This window comes from Larus michahellis, chromosome 2 (assembly GCF_964199755.1).
Source record: "Larus michahellis chromosome 2, bLarMic1.1, whole genome shotgun sequence".
Lineage (NCBI taxonomy): Eukaryota > Metazoa > Chordata > Aves > Charadriiformes > Laridae > Larus > Larus michahellis.
The window spans coordinates 141,654,505-141,660,736 of record NC_133897.1 but is presented as its reverse complement, the minus strand read 5'-3'; positions in this window follow the sequence as shown (position 1 = coordinate 141,660,736).

Genomic DNA, 6,232 nt, shown 5'->3' with positions numbered 1-6,232 from the left:
TATGGCGGACTATATAGCTGAGAAACACCCATCAGAAATCTTTACTGGGTTTCGTTTCTAGGCACACTGAAGAGTCTCCAAGCAAAATATCATAAAACTGTTTGGCAAATCCCAGCATTTTCTCTGTGTTGTTTCTCTTCCTTTTCTGCTTCAGTGCCTCATTCAGCCCTGAAAACGGAGCTGTTATGTTTCTTTTTGTCTGTTAAAAACGACACAGCTTTCACTGACATACCTAGATCATACCTAAGATCAGATCAGCCTCTGGAAGCGGAAATCAGTCCATTAAAACAGAAGTTAAAGTTGGCTCCTGTATTTAACCTTTAAAATGTGGTTTTGGGTTGCTTTACGTGGAGGGCATTTACTGCTGGCTCAGTTACTGTAACCTTTCACTTGCCCTCTTCTAAGCTGATAATCACAGCAGCTCCTGGTGCACGGGCGCCTGGCCCTTCCTATGGTCCTGTCAGGGCATTCAAGACATACAGGAAAGTTTGTTACTGTCTTCTTGGAGAGTTTAGCATGGGCTGTTTGAGGAGCCACCAAAAGTCCTTCAGTGCCACAGTATGTAGCTGTGCTCATACACGTTTTAAGAACCCCTTTCTTTTGGATATAGCTATGCTCATTTTGTTTCTGTGTAATATCGCTTAGGATGTAAAGGGAAAAAGGCAGCAGCTCTCACGAAATTCACTCATTAACAGCTAGGCTGGTGTTGACGGGCTTGCTGGAAAGCTTGCTCAGTCTATATTCCTAGGAAATGAGGGGAGATTCAGGAACTAGAGGAAAAGCAGGGGGAATCAAAAGGCCACCTGTTAAAAAAATCAAGACCCAAGTGGACAAACTCAGCCCACTCCCCTGAGATGTCTGACAAGTCAGAGCGCACCAGCTCTTTCACTCCAGATGTGGTGGTAGGACTGCACCGCTGCAGAGAGTGACAGTGACAGATTCACCCAGCCTGTAAATGGGTCTGAGAGACCTCTCTGAGAGAGACACTGGAGTGTTTATTACCCTTTTATTATTGCCCATTAGAAAGTAAGTTAATAAAACCGGAGAGACTTAGAAAAAATGCCTGTTCTGTTTGTAAAATAAAGAAAAGTTGGATAAATTCTCAGGTAATGTTAATTACAAATCCCTATTGACTATAATACTTTTCAGCCACTGTGAATTGGTCAGACCAAATCTTGCCATATTGATATGTGAGGTTGAGTTAACACTGTTCACCCCTGTCCTAAAATAGTGTTGCTTTGAGAGTATGCATGGCTGAAGAAGGCTGGTATAGTTCCAGTAAAGCCAGCATGATTTTTAGCAATCTTTATGCCGTTTCTTTGCAGGTTGCATCCAGTTCTATGTTAGTATGCTTCCCATAATTACTCACTAAACCAGATACTTCATGTAGTCAGCTCATGAAATGCCTAAAAGCAAAAAGAAATAGTTTCCTGGGTCCATTTCTCTGCCTCGCCCTTCCACAATTTAAACCTCTTTTGGCAGTCATTTACGACTTGACTAGTCCCGAGGCAGCAGCTAGATTACTTGTGAAGCTGTTTGTAAAAGTGAGTGTTTTCTGGATTCAAAGTCAAAATGTTTACCTCGTTTGTCTTGATAAATTGTAGGAGCAGAAGTCAGTGTAACAGAGAAGTGGGGATAAAATCACTGTCACATTTCTCCTTATGACATGTCCTGGGCTGTTCGGTTTTACCTGGTTTCTGGTGTCCTGTCTTTTGGAGAAATAAGCATATGCCTTGAGTGTGCAACATACTCAGTTGATATTCTTGGTGTAGTATTGAAAATAATTGCTGTTTGCTAAACAGAATAAACATTTTCATTCTTATTACTCTACAGAGATTTTATCTTCCCAATTCTACTCATCATCTGTCCTTCCTGAGCTCCCAAAAGAGGAGGTTTACAGCAACATCTAGGCAGTGGTCCGATGGCCTCTGAAAGTTTGTTGCATAGCCAAATTCTTACCTGGAACAAGAATCAAGTTGCATTTTGTTGCTCCATTCGTTATCATCTTCAGCCATGAGGTAAATTATAGATTATTTTCCGTGTATGAAAGTTTGACTCTTTCTATATACAAATTATAGAATAAACCTTACTCTCCAAAAGGCCTCAAAGCTCTTAGAAAGTTGAATCACTTCTTTTGTACCAGAACACGCATGAAGTCTGGTAATCTGCACTGCCCCAGAAAAGCAGAAACATCTTAGGGACTTGTAGGTCTCAATTCAATATTTAGTGTATCTGTGATTTGATCTATTAGTTGCAGTGAAAGTTAGGAAGAAATCCTGCTCACTAGCATCTGTTAGCTGAATTGGAGCCAATATAATATCTGAAGCCAGGGCTGATGAGCTCATGGCAGCCAAGGTCATGCAGAAGGTGAGGAGGTACGTTTTGGGTCAACTGGAATTGCTTCAGCATCGGTAACTTCCTCCTCAGATGCAGCTGGTGCAAACGGCCCTGCCTAAATGCGTGTCCCCCAGAAGGAGGAAGAGGCGAAGCTCATGCAGTGCAAGGGCGTAAGGTGATACTGTCACAAAGGACCCAAGTGCCACCATGCTGTTAGCCAAGCCCAGCAAGCAATTTAACAGGGCTCAGAAACTCTGCACAGCTGACAAACGAAGGCATGAATGGAAAGTGGGAACGCTGTCAAGTCTGCTACTTCTTAATGCATTTTGGAGAATGAGTAGCTGAGACATATGGAGGGAGGTCAGTAGGCCAATATACATCTCTGTGCCATCCAGATTTGCAGCAAGTGCTACAACTAATATGGGTGCTCTGCCTGAGAGAAAAAGAAGCAAAAGGAAGAAATGAACATGAAACCTGCACACCCTTCTCCACTTGCTGCCTTTTGCTGGCAACTGCTTATAGAGATCGTGCCCACTCTGTGCGTATTATTCATTTGCAGCTATTACTGGCAGGAGCTAATTCAGAGTACCTTAATGTATGGAGAGAATTACTGGCAGCAGATGGGTATCATAAGCTGAGATGAAAGGCAAGGATGGCTTGGTATTCCACTAAGTGGGCAGAGCTAGGTGACTCCTCTAAAAGGCAGAAGTGAATTCAACACAGTGATATGGAAAAATAACAAATATATATATAGAACAAAAGCCATAGCTGCCCATGTATTGACATCATATTGGCAGGAGGTCAACAGGCAACTGATTTGACCCAAGTGCTGTATTTTCCAAAAGGTGTCTTTATAAATAGCTCTTCACTACCAAATAGCAGAGAGACTTGGAGATTTCACAAGTTTTATCTGAGGAAAAGATGAAGAAGGAAAAAGGGAAGTACGAGGACAGAGAACTTCTCAGACATTCAAATGGAACCATTTTTTTTCATTTCCATAAAATAGCTCATTTATTACTATAAAATAGCTAATTTATTATCTATTAGATACTTTAACTTGTTTATTATTTATGCTTAATATGGAAGTTCTGAAAAGGATGTTCATCATCCTTTTGAATTAGGAATTCATATATGCTGTGAAACAGCCAGGATGGGAAAATCTGTCTTCTGCTACAGACACGAAGGCTATCGTGTAAGGAAAGATGAGTGTTTGTACTTCAACCTCTTCTCCATCCGTATTTGTAGAAGGATGTTGTACAGCATTATTCAGAGTACGTAGCTGATACTCTTCACTGGCGCTAAGCCTGTCCTTCTCAGGGCTTTTGCTGTGGGTGGGAATATACACATGGCTCTGACTTTGCTGCTCTGAGCAGAAGGTCTCAAAACAACGGGCTCTCTCTCTTTCCTGAGTGCATCAAGCAAAGGAGTTCTCCCTCTTGTGGAGTCAAATGTAACTCCACTGGAAACTTTAAATTCTGCTTCCATGAACACACACACGCTGAGCCAGGTAGGACCTAACTCCGAAGACAGCAAGAGAAAGGTGAACTTAATTTGCAGCTTTCCTTATGTGACGGCGTTGCATGGACAAGAGCAATAGCTAATCAGAAATAAGGTAATATCATCATAGCAGGAATATTTTGACCCCAGCACATACTGTGTCATTGCAACCAGGTTCTGAAATTCTTATTTTGTGCTATTATAGAAGCACATCTCAATTGGTCAGGCATCTTGTTCAGCAGCTTGTCTTGAACTTACCATCATTACCATCAAATATGCCTTTTTTTCTATTTCTAAATGACTCTTTACACTTCCTCTCTAAAGAGGAAAGATCTAATACAGTTTTAAACTAGTGCACGTTCCTTTCTTTTTTTTTCTGGTCTCTGCATGTAGATAGGATATTCTTAAATGGCCCCAAGTAGGGTTTTTTCCCAATTTAACCTCTCTTTGCCCTCTCTCCAGCAGCTGTGGCTCACAGTTGTTTTTGTCTGCGTGAAATGAACATTTCTGAGCACTAAGTAAATATATTGCTGAATTAATCTTTGTTCTGTTTGTATGCCCAAGCGCATTCAGTTCCATCACTTGACACCCAGCCCATTTTGGGTGACCAGCTCTTTAAACACTTACTAATTTCTACTGTGTTCTTTATTGAATTGGAGCATGGACCAATTGGTTCTCATTTATTCTTCTTGTTAGAAAAGCATCGACTCACGATCATTTGCTTTAATGTTGACCTTTCCCATTTCAGAACCATGGTCATGTAAACCAAATCCCACTCCCTTCCTTTGAATCGAATACTGACTTTTCTAGGTAGGTAATAACCAGACATTTCAGTAGCCCATTCGTCTTTCATGTTTGCCAGTGACATCCGTTACATTAAATGTGTGCTCCTAAATAAGCACTTCTAATTTCTTGTGATTGTAATGCAGGCTCCTGATGTACAAGTCAATGAAGTTATTCTCCTGTTATTGTATGGCATCTTGTTTAGGCTTGCATCTTATTTTCCTCATTCACCTTCCTTTTTCTTTTAATTTTAGGGCTTTTGAGGCACTTGCAAAATTATAGCACTTCACATAGGCTTGGCTGCCACTCCTCATAAGTAAAAAATTAATCCTGCAGAAAAAAAAAGGGAAGATTTACAAAACCTGATAGCTTATCAGCTAAAGAACAGGGACTTGACAGATCTAGTACTACAGATTCAAAGATTGTGCAATAATACTTCTAAAGTTCCCGTTGCACAATGAAGGTAAATTTCAAGAAAAGATCTTTAGGAAGCGCCTTCAGTTTCAAGTCACAGATGTTCTGAAGGTGCTTCATCCTGTAATAGAGCTGTGACCCGTCCCAGTGCCAGGTCGTGCATCTCTCAGGTTGTTTCATACTCCAGTATCCTTGTCCTACCCGATAGGTGAAGGCACTTCTTCACCTCCCTACCCAGGGACCACACAACCCCCCTTACGGCTCTTCAGGCTCATGCAAAGCCCAGACACCTTCAGACTTTCTGTAGCTGATAACCTTTCCTCCATCAACACCAACCTCTGTTTTCCTTTGCTGACACAGAAATGGAATCTGATACCAATTCTCTTCTGTTTTTATTCAAAGAACTGCAATTCTTCATAAAAAGCAAGAAATCTGTTTTTTCTTTATTCCTAAAGGAGAGCTAATACTACTCCCAAGTACTGTATTGCCCCAGCTTTTACCCCTGAAAGACCCTTCCCCAGCTCTGCAGGTGGGCTGCTCTCTAGGGTCTCTTGTCCCTGCAGCCTGCCAGGCTCCCGTGACTCCATGGGAGTCGCTCCTCTGACTCCTGTGACTCCATGGGCTACGTCTTCCAAAGGCTCCCCATAGAATCACAGAATTGTAGGGTCTGTAAGGGACCTCTGGAGATCACCTAGTCCAACCCCCCTGCCAGAGCAGGGTCACCTAGAGCAGGTTGCACAGGAACGCATCCAGGCGGGTTTTGAATGTCTCCAGAGAAGGAGACTCCACCACCTCTCTGGGCAGCCTGTTCCAGTGCTCTGCCACCCTCAAAGTAAAGAAGTTTTTCCTTTGTTGAGATGGATTTTTGTGTGTTCCAGCTTGTGCCCGTTGTCCCTTGTCCTGTTGCTAGGCACCACTGAAAAGAGTCTTGCTCCAGCCTCTTGACATCTGGCCTTTAGATATATATAAGCATTGATAAGATCCCATGTTATCCATACCCCAGTCCCTTCTGCCACAGAGATGCCAGCTGACAAACTAGAAGTCAAACAGTCTTCTTGTTGTTTTGTCATGTAATGATGACATACTTAGCCTGGATGCCAAGATCGTCTCTGAAAAACTGTTTTTTGTTTGACTGCATAATTGAGCATCTGTGAATAGTGTAAAAAGATGTGTTTACCCTTAGAACAAGAAAGTGTCAGAG